This window comes from Apodemus sylvaticus, chromosome 21 (genome assembly GCF_947179515.1).
Source record: "Apodemus sylvaticus chromosome 21, mApoSyl1.1, whole genome shotgun sequence".
NCBI classification, from domain to species: domain Eukaryota; kingdom Metazoa; phylum Chordata; class Mammalia; order Rodentia; family Muridae; genus Apodemus; species Apodemus sylvaticus.
The window spans coordinates 4,378,828-4,398,283 of NC_067492.1; the positions used below are offsets into that span (position 1 = coordinate 4,378,828).

Below are 19,456 nucleotides of genomic sequence, written 5' to 3' on the forward strand. Positions count from 1 at the left end.
AGCTCGACTGAAGCAGAACTACTCAGTCACCAAGTCCTAAAGTTAGTATTCTGTGCAGAGTTCCAGGAAAGGATAAGACACAGCTATTTCAATAAGTACATGCACAACATAGACATGTCTGTGCAGGGAAGATTTACGTTAAATATATGCCCTGGATAAAGGTGTAGACACAAGCATTTTACATCTGCCCATGTAACTCTGAAAGGTAGGAGTTGAGTGAATGCTGGGGTGTTCCATCTTTTCTGCTGAGGCTTTAAGGCGTCCCAGATTCCTAGAATGATGGTACTAGCAATTTTATATACATCGATGTGATATCCTAACCACAAATTCCTGAGGATCACATTCATTCATCATGAATTCCTCAATAGAGTTGGACAGATGGCTCTGCAGCTCCCTGATCTTCCAGATCAGCCGGGCCTGAATTGAAGCACTCATATTGGGAGGCTCACGACCATCTGTAAGTCAAACTCCAGGGATCCACTGCCCTGGCCTCGTTCTTTTAAATTATTATTTAAAATGTTTAAATTTTATGTACACTTATGTTTTGTCTGCATATCTGTCTGTGTGAGGGTACTGGATCCATGGAGTTACAGACAGTTGTAAGCTGCCATGTGGGTGCTGGGAATTGAACATAGATCCTCTGGAAGAGCAGTCAGTGCTCTTAATTGGTGATCCATCTCTCCAGTCCAATACCTGGACTCACATGGACATACATGCAAACACAAACTTCTTTTTTTTTTTTTTTTTTTTTTTTTTTGGTTTTTCCAAGACAGGGTTTCTCTGTGTAGCCCTGGCTGACCTAGAACTCACTCTGTAGACCAGGCTGGCCTCAAACTCAGAAACCCACCTGCCTCTGCCTCCCAAGTGCTGGGAATTAAAGGTGTGCACCACCACTGCCCGGCTTACACAAACGTAAAAAAAGTCAAACAAAGGGCTGGAGAAATAGCTCAGGGCTTAAGAGCACTAAGTGCTCTTCCAAACGTTCTGAGTTCAATTCCCAGCAACACCTAGTGGCTTCTCCTGGTGTCTAGAGATAGCTACAGTGTACTCATATACATAAAAATAAAATAAAATAATCCCATAAGAGTCAGGTGTGCTGGCTGGGGTGACAGGCAGGAAGATCTGTGTGGCAGCAAGCTCCAGGACAGCCAGACCTAAGCAGTGAGATACTTTCTGAGAAAAGGGGAAAAAAATTCTGTAACATCCCCCCAAAACATTATTTCATTGCTATTATTCAACATTTTAATTTTTAAAGATAAAATAATTCCATGCCTCATTTAAAATGCTTACATAAAAGAATTCTTTCCACGTTGCAATACAGTTAATATAGGATTGCCACATCCCACGGAGACTCGATAAGGACAACTCCAAAAGGGGAAAGAAAATAAACAAGAATTACAAAATACAATGCTGAGTGTGTGTCTGCACGCAGTACGCACGCCTGCTGCCCAAGGAGACCAGAAGGAGCCAGAATTACAGACGGTTTGTGAGCTGCTGTGTGGGTGCTGGAAATTGAACCTGGGTTCTCTACAAGAACAACAACTATTAAGCCGTGTCTCCAGCCCCTAAAATTACATTTAAAAAAAAAAACCTCATTTATTGAAGGTTTTTTTCTTATTTTTTAACTTATTCTTTGAGCATATCATACGCATCTAATTGAATATACCCATCCCAGCTGCACCCTCCTATCCTCTCCAACACCCCCAGAAGTCCCTCTCCCTGCCTCATTTCCACCCCAATCCCTCTGAGTGGACTTTTGCTGCTTGCTGGAATGCCAGCTGAGTCTGTTGAATTGATCTTGTGCCTTGGGTGCATGAGTGCAATGACTACACCATATCCGGGAGGCAGCGCTCTGCAGCAGTGCTCCACAGCAGACAGCGCTCTGCATCAGACAGTGTGCTCCTTCACAGCAGACAGTACTCTTTCCCTAAGGCAAAGCCACACCATAACTAAAAACAGGGTTTTCCAGTAAACAACACAATCTCGGGGTTCACAGTGTGATCAATACCCTGCATCGCCCAGTACTAAATTCATCAAGCAAATCGTATGTGTCAGACAGGGTTCACAAGTGGTGCAGTGCTAAGAATTCTGGCTGATGTGGCTGGAATGATGGGGCACGCTCTTAGTTCCAGCACTCAGAAGGAAGAGATGGACAGATCTCTCAGAGTTCGAAGCCAGCCTGGTCTATAGAGAGTTCCAGGATAGCCAGGGCTGTTACACAGAGAAACCTTGTCTCAAAAGCCAAAAGGGGGGTAAAAAAAACCCTCACGGTCTTTTGCAGTTTTGTCATATGTTAGCATGGCTGTACTGTCCCAAGCCCAAGCCTTTCTTAACTATAGGGCATTTCAAGGTAGCGTGCATATGGACAATAAGGCTGGCCTTGGTTCTCCACCTCTCAAGTTACAGGCATGCATGACCGACCGACCGGTCCTGGTTTTACATTGTGCTGGAAGTGAACCCCAGGTCTTTTCCCAGCCAGGGAGCACTTTACCCCTTCAGCCCTGGATCATTCAAGGACATCTTGACTTCTTGGACACAAATTCTCTAATAAACATAGGGCATTGCCTTGAACAAAAAGTGAAGCTGATGTCACATGAAAGAGACGTTCCAAATCTGCCAGTGAAAGACGGGAAGGTAAAGAAACCAGGTTAGATTAAAGCAGACAAAACCAGACAGACAAAAACATGGCACCCAAAAGCAAGCTCTGAGCACACAGAGAAGACAGGGCTGAATTTCCCTCCCGATTGCTAAGGTTCTCTGGTCTGAAAAAGCTTGCGGCTGTGTGTGAGGGAGTGATAGGGCAGTGGGGTTTTTAGGAGGACAGAGCATTCTGGGCTGTCACAGTGGGAACTGTCATCACGGATGCATCAAAACCCCTAGAAAGTAAAACAGGAGGACTGAGTTGCATTGTCAGCCCCAGAATGGTCCCTGCGTGTCCTCGGTCAGTCTGGTATGTGACCACACAGGGGGCCACACAGGTGTGAGTTGCTCCAGGTAGAGAGGTACAAGGGTGTGTACTCACACAGTATGGTGGATCCGATTTCTGCTCTCCTGTCTTTTCCTCCCTCCTTCCTGCCCTTCCTTCCCTTATTGGCTCTTTGAGACAGTGTCTCTCTTGTAGCCTAGGCTAGCCTCCTACCTCATCGTGCAGCTGAGTGTGATCCTGAACTCTACATTCATGCCTCCCCATGAATGCTGGGGTAACAGCCTGGTCTGACACACCTGCCCACCTGCACACCTGAAGCAGTTCTGACAGACAGGCTGTGATCCGGAGCCAGCAAAAAAAAAAAAAATTGTTTTCCTTTGCTGTCAAGGACATCACCAGCACTGCTTGTTAATTTTGAATAAAGATTATAGAGACAGAGACTGACAGAGACAGAGAGACAGAGACTGAGACTGAGAGAAACAGACAGAATGTGTGTGCAGGTATCCTCAGAGGCCATAAGAGGGCACTGGATCTCCTGAGCTTCAATCACAAGCAGGTGTGAGCTGCCGGAGGTGGGTGCTGCAGGAGGTGGGTGCTGCAGGAGGTGGGTGCTGCAGGAGGTGGGTGCTGGGAACCCACGTCTGAAGGAGCAGCCAGGAGCCCTGAACTGATAAGATACCACTCTAAGTCTCACAGTAAAGCCGTCTAATGAGACCAGGTGTGGTGGCGCACGCCTTTAATCCCAGCACTTGGGAGGCAGAGGCAGGCGGATTTCTGAGTTCGAGGCCAGCCTGGTCTACAGAGTGAGTTCCAGGACAGCCAGGGCTACACAGAGAAACTCTGTCTCAAAAAAACCAAATCCAACTCCCCTCCCCCCCCAAAAAAGATGGTGGTCTTAAGTGTTTTGTGACAGAAAACTAACACAGACATGTCGAGTTCTTTTTGTACTGCTGCAAAAATATAATTCAGAGCGTGCAGCTAGGTCCAGTGGCCTCTTTTCTCTTGAGCAGGCTTGGTGTCATCTTACTGTTACCACAGAGCTTGGATACTCATTTTGGAACATGACTCAACCTTTAAAACCTCCTCTGCTGGGCTGGAGAGACAGCTCAGTGATTAAGAGCACTGACTGCTCTTCCAGAGGTCCCAAGTTCAACTCCCAGCAACCACATGGTGGCTCACAACCATCTGTAATGGGATCTGACGCCCTCTTCTGGTGTGTCTGAAGACAGCGACAGTGTACTTGCTTATAATAATAAATAAATCTAAATAAATAAAAAAAAGTTAAAAAAAAAAAACCTCCTCTGCGTTTCTTGCTTTTGTTTAGAGAGCTCGGTTACTGAATCAATCTCATCTGATTGTTCAACATGAATATTTAACCGCCGCCATTTATCAACCACCTGCAGAGTCAGATCACAGTTTCAGAGAGACGTGGCAGGATGTAAGTCATCCTCACAAAGACATTTTTCTTTTAAAATTTTTTTTTAAATTCATTCTTTGAAAATTTTATTCATGGGGCTGGAGAGGTGGCTCAGAGGTTAAGAGCACAAACTGCTCTTCCAGAGGACCCAGGTTCGATTCCCTACAACCACAAAGTAAGTCATCACAACTGTATGTAACTCCAGTTCCAGGGCTTCAGACACCCTCACAAAGACATGCAGGCAAAGCACCAATGATCACAAAATAAAAATAAAGTATATATACATATACATATACATATATTTTAAAGGAAAATCTACTGTATTTCAATTCTCTCTTTTCCTCCTCGTTTCCCACTCTGACTCCCCTGGGAACCCCAATCACACCCCCCTCCATTTTCACACCCTTTATAACTTAACTCGCTGGATCTCATTAGCTCTGCCCCGTCTCAGGGCCATGCAGTTATCCACTGGAGCAGGAGTACCATAGTAGCCACTTTCTCCCAACTCTATGCTGGTCGTTTAACTAGTTGGTCTTGTGCGGGTCTTGTGAAGGTATCTTCAACTGTTGTGAATTCATGTGCAATAGTGGTGTCAAGTCCAGAACAGAGGCAGTGGATCTGTGAGTTTGAAGCCAGCCTGGTCTACATAGTAAACTCTAGGCCAGCCGGAGCTACCTAGTAAGACCCTGGGTTTTTTGTTTGTTTGTTTGTTTAAGATTTATTTTATGGATATGAGTGTACTGTAACTGTCTTCAGACATGCCAGATCCCATTGTAGATGGTTGTGAGCCACCATGTGGTTGCTGGGAATTGAACTCAGGACCTCTGGAAGAGCAGCCAGTGCTCTAACCACTGAGCCATTGCTCCAGCACATAGGACCCTGTTTTAAAGACCAGTGTGAAATGGGAAAATTTAAGCTCTGATATAATGTTAGTGGGAATGTAAAATGGTACAAACACCATGGAGAACACCACAGAATTCCCGAAAAACATTAAAAGGAGATCCAATCATTCCAATTTCTGAGTGCCAAGAAAGCTAGAGGAAGGGTCTCAGACAGATGTCACTCCGTGTTTGCCGAGGCCTTACCCACAATAGGTAAAAGACGGAAGGTTCCGCGATGTCATCCATGATGTCACCCACATCTGGGGAAACTTGATTCTAAACAAAGGGATCAGTTGTGTGTGTTGTCCCCTAAGCCTTAGATTGATTAATTAATTGATTGATTGATTGATTGATGAGACAGGCTCTCACATAGACAAGCCTGGCCCAGAACTCCATTCAGAGCTGAGGTTTATCTTCAATTCCTGCTTCAACCTCCTGAGCCCTGGGATCACCCAGCTTTGTCCTGTGGACTGTAAAGAACCTCTAGCTACTAATTATACCTAGGACAAGGCATCTGCTGCATGAATACTTCCCTTGCAGAAGACCAGGGTTCTATTCCCAGCACCCCGATAACTGCATTTCTGGGGAATCCCAGTATCCCCTTCTGATCTCTGCTGGCACAAGGATACACTCAGGTAAGATGCTCATACACATAAAAAGAAATGCATATTTTTAATGTGTCATTTTAGGGGCTGAAGAGATGGCTTATCATTAAGGACATTTACTTTTCTTGCAAAGGACCAGAGTTTGGTTCCCAGCACCCACGCCTGGTGGCTCATAACCATCTGTAACTTCAGATCCAGGGGTTCTGATACCCTTTCCTGGCTTCTGAGGGAACCTTGTACTAACATGCACACACCCACACAGACATAAAAGCACACATGTAATTAAAAGCAACAGCAAAAAAAAATCTTTTAAATATGTAGTGTTTAATTGGCTGGGCATGATGGCATATGTCTTTAGTTCCAGAAGTAGGAAGGCAGATGAACCTGTCTCTGTGAGTTTGAGGCCAACAGTGAGTTCCAGGCCATCCAGGGCCACACAGTGAGATCCTGTCTGGAAAAAGGGGGGGGGGGGAGAAAAAGAAAAAATAAAACAACCCCCCTAAAAACTATCATTTTTACTCTTGTCATTTAATTGTATTGATTTTTCCCCTCAGCTGTTTTCCATCTGTGTGCTGAATCTGCAGGTGTATAGCACTGACTCTATGTATTCATAGCTTTTCTGGTCTATTACCCATTCCCCATTACCTTGGTGTCTCAATTTACAAGACAACAAACAGCTAATAAGGACAGAGTTACTGCCAGTTACCAAATAAAAAGTCAGTACCCCATTACAAGAGAGGTCACCCCAGAATACCCAGAGAGGGCATGAAAACTAGAAAGGGGATCCAGAGGATTAGAACGGGTGGCGTGTGTGTGTGTGTGTGTGTGTGTGTGTGTGTATGTGTGTGTATGTATGTGTGTGTGTGTGTGTATGTATGTGTGTGTGTGTGTGTTTGGGTGTGTATGTGTGTGTGTGTATGTGTGTGTGTGTGTATGTATGTGTGTGTGTGTGTGTGTTTGGGTGTGTATGTGTGTTTGGGTTTATGTGAGTGTGCCTGTGTTTATGTGTGTGTATGTGCATGTGAGTGTGTGTGTCTGTATGTATATGCCTGTGTGTTTGTGTATGTATGTGTGTGCCTGTGTGTGCATGTTTGTGTGTCTGTAAGTATGTGTGTGCATGTGTTTCTGTGTGTGTATGTGTATGAGTATATGTGCCTGTGTGCATATGTGTATGAGTGTGCATGTGTGTGCATGTGTGTGTGAGTGTGTGAGTGTGTGAGTGTGCCCAAGTATGCATGTGTATATGTTTGTATGTTTGTGTATGTATGTGTATGAATGTACCTGTGTTTGTGTATGCATATGTGTGTGTGTGTGAGTGTGCCCCTGTGTGTGTGTGTGTGTGTGTGTGTGTGTGTGTGTGTGTGATGGAATACATGGGATAAGGCAGAACAGAGCATCCCTACTGGGGTAGGGCAGCAGTCAGAGTCTGGCAAGTGCAGAGAGCGCTGTCAGGAGAAGCTCCAAGGACGACCCGTGTGTGAGAGTGCTGTAATGAAACCCACAGCTCTCATGCTAGCCAGAAGAACATAATTTAAAAATCAAAAAAGATCTCTTGCACCATGTCTCCTTCCATTCAGAAGCCAGACGCCCGGGCGCACATGCTCAGCTGCTCTCAGATCCTGGGAGTTGTGGGCAGGATTGGGCGGGCCGCACCTCGGCATCTGTAAAATGACAGAGTCTTGTCAGTTAAAGCAGGCTGTGCACCTCTGGCTTTGCCACATCTTTGGATCTACTTTTTAATGTACTCTAGTGAACAAGAAATGCAAAAATCAGCGCACTTCATCTCTGCAGAGAATCAGCGAGCAATGAGTTACACACATTTGATAACTGGCTTTGGCATCAAGCCCCAGACTCTCTACTTAGTGTAAGCAGAGGTGTGGAGGAGGAGGAGGAGGAGGAGGAGGAGGAGGAGGAGGAGGAGGAGGAAAAGTGGAAAAAGATGAAATCAGAAACTGTGGTGGACTGCCCACCTCTACCCAGAGAGCCTGTGGTTAAACAACAGCTGGAACAGCAGATGTTGGTTTCTGTCACCAGGGTCAGGGAGCAGAGTTTTGTAGCCTCAGTGACAAATGAAAACCTTTGCCATCAGGGCTGTTCCACTCTGGTTTCTGTTCCTGTGATAAAACACCGTTCCCAAAACCAATGTGCAGAGGAAAGGGTTTATTTGGCTTATACTTCCAGGTCATAGTGCATATCGCTGAGGGAAGCCAAGGCAGGAAACTGGAAGCAGAGACTGAGGCAGAGGCCACAAAGGAGCGCTGCTCACTGCCTTGCTTCCCTCGGCATTCTCAGCTTTCCTTCATATAGAGCCCAGAACCACCTGCCCAGGACTGGCACCATACACAGTGGGCAAGGCCCTCCTCCATCAATCTGCAATAAAGAAAATGGCCTACAGGCCAATCTGATGGAGGCAATTAACTCTTCACCTGAGTGTCCTTCTTCCCAGGTGGCTCCAATTTGTGTCAAGTTGGCAATACCCAAACAGCACAGTTTATAGGTGGCATAGCATTTTATCCCATTCTTCAGCAACACAGCATTGTGTGTCTCCATAGCACACCATAGAAACTAGAATTTTTCTTTCCCAGAGGGATTCCGTGAACCTTAGTCTGTCCCTGCCTGTGGGAACTCGCCACAAACAAATCCTCTGTTTGCCTCCCTTTTCCAATGACAGGTCATCAGATCGGCATCTGGAGAGCCGGGCCCACAGCTGGAGGAAGGAATGCTCCACTCCCCACCCAACCTACCTTCTTGACATCTGTACAGATGTCTCCACAGAAACCTCAGAGGTCAGGGTTCGGACAGCTCTAGCACAGCTGGTCATGTGTTCCTGGAGGGTGATACCCTGAGAGGACAGGGAGGCGCCTGGTATCCCCTTCTAGCCTCTCCCCTTGAGTCTATTTCAGGATAGATGGGCAAACACAAACAAATCATCTGATCTTGCATCTCTTTCTGCTTCTTTTTATTTTTGTTTTGACAGTTTCGATCTCTCCAGCTGAGTGCTGAAATTACCGGCCTGGGCTCAAGCTAACTAACTGAAATACATTGGAGTTTGTGAAACCCCAGTTTATATCCAAAGTATCATAAGCAAGGAAACCCACCAGGAGCTTGGGGCAAGTGTAATCCGACCGGGTGAGAAGATCACCCTCACAATTTTTTGAGCCAAATATTGAAGCAAACTTTATTAAATACTAGCCAGGATCATGGATGGTTCATCCCAAGATTCCCAGAGAATGATATGTATACAGAGAAACCCTGTCTCAAAAAAACCAAATCCAAAAAACCAAGAGAGAGAGAGAGAGAGAGAGAGAGAGAAAGAGAGAGAGAGAGACAGAGAGAGAGAGAGAGAGAGAGAGAGAGAGAGAGAGAGAAAGAGAGAGAGAGACCAAAGAGAACTTGGGGCTAGCAGGTGTCTGAGCAGAGGTTTTGTTTTTTGTTTTGTTTTGGTTTTTTGGTTTTTGGTTTTTGGGTCTTTTGGGGATTTTTTTGGTTGTTGTTGTTGTTTTTTTGGGGGGGGGTTGTTTTTTTTTTGGATTTAGTTTTTTTGAGACAGGGTTTCTCTGTGTAGCCCTGGCTGTCCTGGAACTCACTCTGTAAACCAGGCTGGCCTGGAACTCAGAAATTCGCCTGCCTCTGCTTCCTAGAGTGCTGGGATTACAGGCGTGCGCCACCACCGCCCGGCATTAGTCAGAGATTTATAAAGGCAAACCACATAAGCCTGACACACTTCCTGCTATATACCTCCCACCTACAAGTTGATAGAGCACAGTCTGTGCAGTTGAGGCAAGCAAGCTTGTTTACAGAAGCAACAACACGTGGCTTGTTATCTTCCATGAAGCGCGCGCTACCCCAAGCGTTCCAGGAAGTTCCACTGTCCTTGGCAAGTGGGGCTCAGAGGTTACAGGCATTTTTTGTTTTAAGCACTTGTTAAGTAATTTAAACTTAAACCACCACGAGGGAGGTGGGGTGTATCTGTGTGGTTGACAGAGTCAGTGCAGACTTGGCTCGGCTACCTGATGAAACAGGGTGTCCCCACACATTTTATGGTGACAGGGGTGATGATCTGTGTTAGTGGCTGAAGAACGGAGGGTAGGAAAGCAGGGAGCTGCTTTCTTTGGTTTTGGGTTTGATTGTTGATCTGTGACTAGGAATGATAAGATAAAAGTCAAAGCCAACCTGGGGGACACACCCTCCAGACTCTACCTCCAAGGTGTGGAGAATTGAATCTACAAAACACGGGGTCCTACGGAGAAGCCACGGGTAGAGGGAAACCCTACTTACTGGGCCATCCCAGGAAGAGGCCTTCATACCCATATCTGGGCCACAGGTGGATTAGCGAGGGATTACCAAGGTGAGCCTCAACTTTCCACAAAGTCCCTGAAACCACAGGGAGATTCCAGAGCAGGGCCTTCTCAACCATCAGGCCGGAGGCCTCTCAAGGTCAAAGAATAGGCAGAGTTAGGTCAGTCTCTGTGGCTCAAGATACTGGGACAGACTGGGATTTGTAGGTCAACACCAAGAAAACTCAAAAGGACCATCAGGGTTTGCAAGGTCTCAGACTAATCCAGACAAGAAGACATTGGCTAGCACGGTTACCATCCAGCGATGTGGACAGGTATGAGAGCTAGTGCAAGCACCTTCCTCATTAGTAATGACACTTTCATCCATGTCCTGTGTACCTCCCGGATGAGACACAAGCCTATGTCATGTGTGCCTGAGGAAGCCAAGGATTAGGTGGCTGGGAAAGGTATTTAGTGACAAAGTGACAATCCCTTCACTGGATGTTCCGAATCTGCCAACCTTGTGTGCAAGTCTTCCACAAGTCAGGGGCACAGCTGCTCACACTAACGAGATGTTTGCTAAGTAGCTGGTTGAATTAGCAGCTGAAACCCTTTCCTGCCCACAGCACTAACTGTGAAGAAGAGCAAGGGGACTTATGTTTAGGGCCTTTCCAGACCTGGGGAAAGTTAGAACGACAGAGACAGGCTCTCTTCAAGTTCAAGGTTGGGGGCCGGGAATGACCACCCTTTAAGGTCAATGAAATGAACGATCTATCTGTAGCGAGGGCCCTGAGGTGGCTGTACTCCCACCTTCTCGCACTCCAACCCAGACTGTGGTAACAATTTACTTAATGTGTGTGTGTACACGTGTGTGTGTGTGTGTGTGTGTGTGTGTGTGTGTGTGTGTATGTGTGACACATTGTAGCTAGAATGGGGAATCGAACCCCTAGAGCTGGAGTCTGAGACAGTTGAGAGCAGCTGGCCATAGGAGCTGAGAACCAAACTCTGCCCTCTGAAAGAGCAGGAGACATTTTTAACCACTAAGCCACCTCTCCTAGGTTTTTCTTTGTTTTTGTTTTGTTTTGTTTTGTTTTGTTTTGTTTTCTCGAGACAGGGTTTCTCTGTGTAGCCCTGGCTATCCTGGAACTTACTTTGTAGACCAGGCTGGCCTCGAACTCAGAGATCTGCCTGCCTCTGCCTCCCAAGTGCTGGGATTAAAGGTGTATGCCATCTCTGCCCGGCTTCTCCTAGGTTTTTTTGGTAAATTATTTCTCTGCTGGTGAAATGAGCCAGTTCAAACCAGACTAGATTATATTAAATGCAGGTTTGTTGGGAAGCTGATCTCAGCAAGCTCACTGGCCCCAAGGATTGAGGAGTTGTGGGGAGAAAGTGAGAAAGGGTGAGGGCACAGAGAGGAGAGAGAGGGAAAGACGGAAATGTCTGGATTATATAAGGAAAAGCCTCTGAGGGGGGGAAGGGCGGCAGCCCCTAGACTGGAAAGTTCAAGGTTGGGGGCCAGGTATGCCCCCGCAGTGACTGAGGGATGCTGGGAGAACCTGGAAGCCAGGTTGGCTTTGGCATGTAAGATATGTACCTCAGTCCTTTGTCCCAGGGTCCAAAAATAAACATTTTTGATTTGTTTTGTTTTATGATGATAGTGATCCATCCCAGGGTGTTACACGGGCATCAGGTGTTCTACCACTGAGCTACATCCCAGCCCAGGACATTTGTAAATGGTTTTAACTGGAGGTGAAAGAGAAAAGCTGGTCCTGTTTAGTCCTGTCCTAGCCAATGAGCATGGACAAGGACATGAAGGCATTATGAATGGATGTTTCAAGTAGGTTAGCTCTGGGGGAAACATTTGCAATATCTGTGGAAAGAGCAGGTGTCTGCTCTTTTTTGTTTGTTTGTTTGTTTGTTTGTTTTTGGTTTTTTTTCCAGACAGGGTTTCTCTGTGTAGCCCTGGCTGTCCTGGAACTCACTCTGTAGACCAGGCTGGCCTCGAATTCAGAAATCCACCTGCCTCTGCCTCCCAAGTGCTGGGATTACAGGCGTGTGCCACCACCGCCCGGCTATGCTCTTTTCTGAAGAACAACTGGGTTTGAGGGATGAAGCCTGTCTTGTGGGGAGCCAACTCAAGGTCCTTAAAGGGTGGGACTTGCTATTATAACCATGACATAGCACCTTGTGTCATGTGTGTGCCCTGCATACTGAGTCACATTAAAAATGAGTGTGAATCACATGTTTTCAACATTTACCGAATTGTTTAGAAGACAAATATCCTTTGAAGTTTTGTTTCCTAACACAGTCCCCCCCCTCCCAGGCTTTCCTGGAACTCACAGTGGTAGCCCAGGCTGGCCTCAAACTCACAAGACTCCTTCAGCCTGGAGTCTCCCTAGTGCTGGGATCACAGGCGTGTGCCACCAAACCTGCCCTCACACAGTGAGACTTTAGAAGTGCTCTCCCAAGTGAACAGTAGGTCTGCATTTCACGGACACCGCAATTCACAAGGAACGCTTCACTTTTTCTGCGATTGATGCCACTGAACCCTCTTGTTTGACTACAATGACATAAACTCTGCCTTACAAGGTAAGTCATGTGGTGTGTTTACTTAAAGAGTCACCATTGCAAACCTTTATCTGAACGGACAAAACTGGCTCCAGATTTCATCTCTTTTTTGTTTGTTTGGGCTTTTTTGTTTGTTTGTTTTCGAGACAGGGTTTCTCTTTGTAGCCCTGACTGTCCTGGAACTCACTTTGTAGACCAGGCTGGCCTCGAATTTAGAAATCTGCCTGCCTCTGCCTCCCAAGTGCCGAGATTAAAGGCGTGCGCCGCCCCCGCCTGCCGCCGCCACCACCCAACCAGATTTCATCTTTAACCCTTCCCTTGTTTCTAGGCCATAGAGGAGAAAGTGTGGTTGGCTGTGGCTGTGCAGCCACAAGGAAAGGCCTCCTTGGGACAACACAATTGCCCTCCTTCTGCTGGCCCTCCTGATGGAACCTGGTTCCCTTACTGCCCTGGGGGGCGCTGCAGAGGCTGTCTGTAGCTGGGCATCCTTTGGTCTCTGAGAGGCAGCTGACCTCAGAGGCGTGAGGATCCCTCTGCCTTCTCTCTGCTTCCCCTGCATCCTAGCCTTGCGTGCTGAAGTGTGATTCCTGTCTCAGGTCCCGGTGAAGCCCAGCAGTTCCCACAGGACCACACACTGCACACTCAGGGGACACAAGCCTTTTCTGTTCCCTAGCCATTCAAGACCCAGGTTACCCGGTACAAAAAGCCGCAAGGGCTCCTTTCTAGCGGGTCAGTAGAACCTCTCTTGTTTAAACCTTGATAAGGCTGGGTGAAAGGATTATCAAAACAATTCCCCTCAATTCTGAAGCCATAAAGGCAGGCTTTCTGCAAGTCCCGTTTCCCCCTGCACTAGACTCCAAGGCGCCCTCCCCCCACCTCTAAATCTCCATATCTAGATATGCCAAGCACATCCAGGTATGCAGAGTGGGCAGAAGCTGGAACCTTCTACAAAGTCGTTGGTCCAGCCCACGCCTGCATTTCAAGATATAGCCTGTGTGAAACCTCACCTCAAAAGTCATAAGCTGAACGTTAACCCTTTGTTTTCCCTGAGCTTCTGCAGATTGCCATCTGGAAACTGACTGAGGTCACAGAGGCAGACAAGGGGGGAGAAAAACAGCTCCAGCTGTTCACCGCTAACCCTGTGGATGGCTATGCAGAAGTTTGCTGTGTAAATGGTGGTGTCGACTTCCACTTCGAGTGAAGTAATGTAAGAATCCTGAGGATTAGCGGGAGGACTGAGGAGATAAAGTACTAGGGACCTCAGTTCCATTCCCCAGGACCCACTTAGGAGAGCCAGTTTTTACAAGTGTCTTCTGATCGTCTCTCTCTCTCTCTCTCTCTCTCACTCTCTCTCACACACACACACACACACACACACACACACACCTGCCCTCCATCACATGCACAAACAAGTAAATAAAAGCACTTACTAATTAACAAGATAATTCTAAATCTAGGCTGTGTGACAACACCTAAATCTGGATTTTTGTGTTCTGGTCCCACAAATAGGAGTGTGTGTATACCTAGGAGAACTGGGCGTCCTTGTGGCTCTTAGGGGCTGCTCTACAAAGTTTCAGTTTCATGTGTTTTGTTTGGGGCTTTGTTTTGAGACAAGCTCTCCCTGTGTTTTCCGTGACAACCTCAAACTCACTTTTTTTCCTGTCTCAGCCTCTTCAGATCTGGGATGGCAGATGTGTGACCCCATAGCTGGCGGGGACTTTTTTTTTTTTTTTAAGGTTTTTTTTTTTTTTTTTTTTTTTTTTTTTTTGGTTTTTTGAGACAGGGTTTCTCTGTGTAGCCCTGGCTGTCCTGGAACTCACTCTGTAGACCAGGCTGACCTCAAACTCAGAAATCCACCTGCCTCTGCCTCCCAAGTGCTGGGATTACAGGCATGCGCCACCACCATCCAGCATGGCAGGGACATTTTAAAGAAAGAACAGTTGGAATTTGGTTGTACATGCCTATGATCCTAGCTTTTGAGTGGTGGAGCCAGAAGGACCTGGAGTTCAAGGTCATTTGTGGCTACATAATCAAGTTTTAGGCCAGACTAGGAGACTCTGCCTTAAAAAGGAAACAAGACAGAAAGACCAGTGGCAACAGTCACAAAGAGGACCCTGCTGGGTAATCTAAACTGCAAACCAGGCATTGATAGCAAAAGGAAAAGAAGGCTAGGGTAACTGTCATAAGGAAAATAGGGCCAGGCAGTGGTGGCGCGCCTTTAATCCCAGCACTTGGGAGGCAGAGGCAGGTGGATTTCTGAGTTCAAGGTCAGCCTGGTCTACAGAGTGAGTTCCAGGACAGCCAGAGCTACACAGAGAAACCCTGTCTCAAAAAAAAAAAAAAAAACAAAAAAACAAAAACAACAACAACAAAAAAAAAAAACCAAAAACAAAACAAAAAAACAAAAAAAAAAAAAAAAGAAAATAGGAAGAGCAGTTGGAGAGATGGCTCAGTGGTTAAGAGCACTGATTGCTCTCCCAGAGGACCAGAGGACCAGGATTCAACTCCTAGCACCCATGTGGAGGCTCCCCTCCAATCTCAGGGGATCTCTGGCTTCTGTGGGCATCAGGTATAGAGACACATTCAAGCAAATATATCCAGGCAAACAATAAAAAATATATATTTAAAAAAGAAAATAGGGCTGGAGAGGTGGCTCAGTGGTTAAGAGCACTTACTGCTCTTCCAAAGATCCTGAGTTCAATTCCCAGCAACCACATGGTGGCTCACAACCATCTGCAATGTGATATGATGCCCTCTTCTGGTGTGTCTAAAGACAACAACAGTGGACTCACATAAAATAAAATATCTTTAAAAAAAAAGAAAGAAAGAAAATAGCCGGGTGGTGGTGGCGCATGCCTGTAATCCCAGCACTCTGGGAGGCAGAGGCAGGCAGATTTCTAAGTTCAAGGCCAGCCTGGTCTACAGAGTGAGCTCCAGGACAGCCAGGGCTATACAGAGAAACCTTGTCTTGAAAAAAACCAAATCCAAAAAAAAAAAAAACCATAAATAAATAAATAATAATAATAAAAAGAAAGTGCGGCAGGGGAAGGGGAGGCTAATAGAAACAGAACAGGAAGCCGTGACTTGGGCCCTTGGGCCCAGTGGGGTAGATGCTCCCCACAAGCCTGACAGGTGCTGAGCCCACAAGTGGTGAGCTTGATGTACACACTGAGGGACAGGGTAGGAGTAAACAGACTCCAGCCTCTTGTCCTCTGACTTCTGGGCATAGTTCCCAGACTGAAGAAATTAAAAAAAAAAATCTGAGCTCTATGGAATAACTCCAAATGGATTGGATGGTCTCTGGGGTTGGATGGTCTCTGGCGCAGATAAACAAAGTTCCAGAGAAAGAGAAAGAATGTAGAAGAACCCAGTGAGCAGAGATTTTTTGTTTTCCCCCCTCAGTCAGAAAGACCAAGGCAAAACAAGCAGGTGAATCACAGACAGACAAGTGAGCAGAGCAGAGGTGAGACAAGAATCACCACAGACAAGTGTGGGCCAGTGCAGCAGCAGCAGCAGCAGCAGCAGCAGCCACAGTAGTCAGCCAGGAAGAGCGGCGATGCTGGTTACAGAGCCCCGGAGACGACAGACAGTGCTTTGCTTCCGCAGACTGACAGGACACACAAGTACGCGCTGGACAATTTCTTTCCAGGAACCACAAAGTCTGCTCTGACTGTACAGAGTGTTCAAGGGATTTTTTAAAAAAGATTTATTTATTTTATGTATATGAGTACACTGTAGCTGACTTTAGACATCAGAAGAGGGAGTCAGATCTCATTACAGATGGTTGTGAGCCACCATGTGGTTGCTGGGATTTGAACTCAGGACCTCTGGAAGAGCAGTCAGTGTTCTTAACCGATAAGCCATCTCTCCAGCCTAAGGGATTTTTTTTTTTTTTGATTTTTTTTTAAAGACTACTGATGGAGTCTAGCAGTCTTGAAATGAGTTTGTTTTCTCTACAAGTTAAAGAAATGGCAGGGAAAAGCTGAAGAACAGCTTTTGAGGCTGAAAGTAGCCTCAGAGGAATTTCAAGCACCACCAACTATCAGCCATGAAAGGGAAGGAGGCATGTTTTGGCGCTGAGAAAACACACACAGCAGACACACATAATGTCTGAGTTGGGGTTTTACTGTTGTGAACAGATGACACGACCAAGGCAGCTCTTATAAAGGTTAACATTTAATTGGGGCTGGCTTACAGGTTCAGAGGTTCAGTCCATTGTCATCAAGGTGGGAACATGGCAGCATGCAGGTTGGCATGGTGCTGGAGGAACTGAGAGTTCTACATCTTGTTTGGAAGACAAACAGGAGAAGACTGGCTTCCAGGCAGCTAGGACGAGGCTCTCTCTCTTTTTTTTTTTTTAAAGATTTACTTACTTACTTATTTATTTTTAAAGATTTATTTACATACTTATTTTATGTATATGAGTACACTGTAGCTGTATGGATGGTTGTGAGCCATCATGTGGTTGCTGGGAATTGAACTCAGGACCTCAGCTCACTCTAAGCCCCGCTAGCTCCGGCCCAAAGATTTATTTATTGTTATATGTAAGTACACTGTAGCTGTCTTCAGTCACAACAGAAGAGGACATCAGATCTCATTAGGATGATCGTGAGTCACCATGTGGTTGCTGGGATTTGAACTCAGGACTTTCGGAAGAGCAATCAGTGCTCTTAACTGCTGAGCCATCTCACCAGTCCCAAGTTACCTCATTTCTTAATATTTCTTTCCTTCTTGGAGACTCTGGATGCCTGGATGCTCTGTCTTTTGCTTATTGTAACAAACTCCACAGAGCATAAAGTTCTCCGTCTCCCAAGCTGCAAAGTGTAGCATTGTTCCCTAAATGCATCTTGGGGTACAACAGACCCCAGTTTATCCCTGACCAGTAGGACCAAAATTCTACACCCTTCAAACAATCGCTATCTACCAGCCCCAGAGCCTAGCAATCTTATTCTCCTCTTGGTTTCTATGTTTTGGGTTTTTTTTTTTATTACTGTTGATTTTTATGCAGGTAGGAATCATGAATTTCAATTTGTAATATTTACAAGGTTTGTTTACACTGTAATGTCAGGCTTTTCTCCCTTTTAAAGGTTGAATAAAACTTGTTTTGTTTGGATTTTTGTATTTGTTTTTTGGAGACAGGGTTGCTCTGTGTAACAGCCCTGGCTTTTGAACTCAGAGGTCTGCCTGCCTCTGATTAAAGGCGTGGACCACCACACCTGTCTCAAAGGTTGAACGATATTCCATTGTGTGCATACATATTCTTGCATTCATTCTTTTTTTTTTTTCACTGCTGTGACCAAATACTTGACAAAGAAGAAAGGGAAGGATTTATTTTGGCCCACGGCTGAGAAGACACAGTCTGCGACAGCCAGGAAGGCATGAGGTGGGGCTCAGAGGCAGCAGAAGTGTGTGTGAGGCTCCTTGCTCAAGTCTCCGGTAGACCAAGAAAGAAACAAAGAGTTTGGGTGAGAACTGGAGCCAGCCTGTAACGGCCAAAATCGATCCCTGTGGCCCTCCCTACCTCTGCAGCCGGAACTCCATGTCCCGTCCTGTCCCAGAGGTTACAGTCTCTTAGAACTTCTTCACGGTCCAAGGACCACCAGAGCAGCCAAGTGTTCAGCTCACGAGCCCAGCCCGTCGGAATCTTTCTCAGGCAAAGCACAAAAAGCTGGAACTCAACATCCGTCTTCAGCGAGCACTGAGCCACACCCACCTTGTGGCTGTGGTGAGCACAGGCACACAGATTTTCTTTTTCTTCTTCTTCTTTTCCTTCTCCTTCTCCTCCTCCTCTTCTTCCTCCTCCTCCTTCTTCCTCTTCCTCCTCATCCTCCACCTCTTCCTTCTCCTTCTTCCTCCTCCTCCTCCCTCCTCCTTCTTCCTCCCCCCCCTCCTCCTCCTCCTTCTTTTCAACCCTGCTTTCCACTTTTTTGGGGAATATACATCCAGAAGTGGAGGATTCTATTTTTAACATTGCTAACACTTCCTGTGTGGAGAGTCTTTTGTTTATGTTTGTCCATAGCAATGATACGAAGCTTAAAGAAATCAGGTGGGCTGGAGATATGGCTCAGGGGTTAAGAGCACTGATTGTTCTTCCAGAGGTCCTGAGTTCAAATCCAAGAAACCACATGGTGGCTCAGAACCATCTGTAATGAGATCTGATGCCCTCTTCTGGTGTGTCTGAAGACAGCTACAGTGTACTTATATACATAAATAAATAAATATTTTTTAAAAAGAAAGAGAGGTTAGGTAACATGTAGGACAGCTGGAAATCTCCTTAGTTAGAGCATCAGTTCCTTAGACTCAATTGACAGCCCTACTGCCTTGGATCACAACCCTGCTCATTTCCCCCACCCTATGTACAGTTCAGTTACAGTAGCAGCCTCTGCAGTCGCCCAAGTCCATGGCAGCTCCGTCCTGTGTCACGGCAGCTCCGTCCTGCGTCGTGTTTGCCACGTCACTATTATCTAAATACCGTGGAATGGCATCATTTCTTGTGGCTGAGTCTTGAATGAACTCCCGAGACTTACGAAGCTCTCTCCCCTCAGACCTGCTATAGAGACTGCTGTCACTTGGACCCCCAACCTAGAACTTCAGGTGTTTTGGAAGGGCCTTGAAACTCAGGCTCACAGCCAACCACAAAGGCAAGCTGGCAGGGACTTCAATGCCTCCTCTCCCTCCACTTAAAAGTCCAAAGAATCTTGGCATTTGGAGCTAGAGACACTGTCCCTGATTGGGGAAAGGGCGTGATTCTGGAGGAGTGAGACACCTGTCCGAATCTGGCA

General features: G+C 46.3%; 1 long non-coding RNA gene across 1 annotated transcript; it reads right to left on the reverse strand.

Moving 5' to 3' along the window:
- Positions 1–6,152: 6,152 nt before the first annotated feature.
- LOC127671940 (uncharacterized) lies at positions 6,153–8,688 on the reverse strand. The gene is made up of 3 exons (XR_007974806.1): positions 8,574–8,688; positions 7,388–7,490; positions 6,153–6,280 (listed from the first exon to the last, which is right to left on the reverse strand). It is a non-coding gene; the product is annotated as an uncharacterized LOC127671940 (long non-coding RNA).
- Between the last annotated feature and the right edge of the window lie 10,768 nt (positions 8,689–19,456).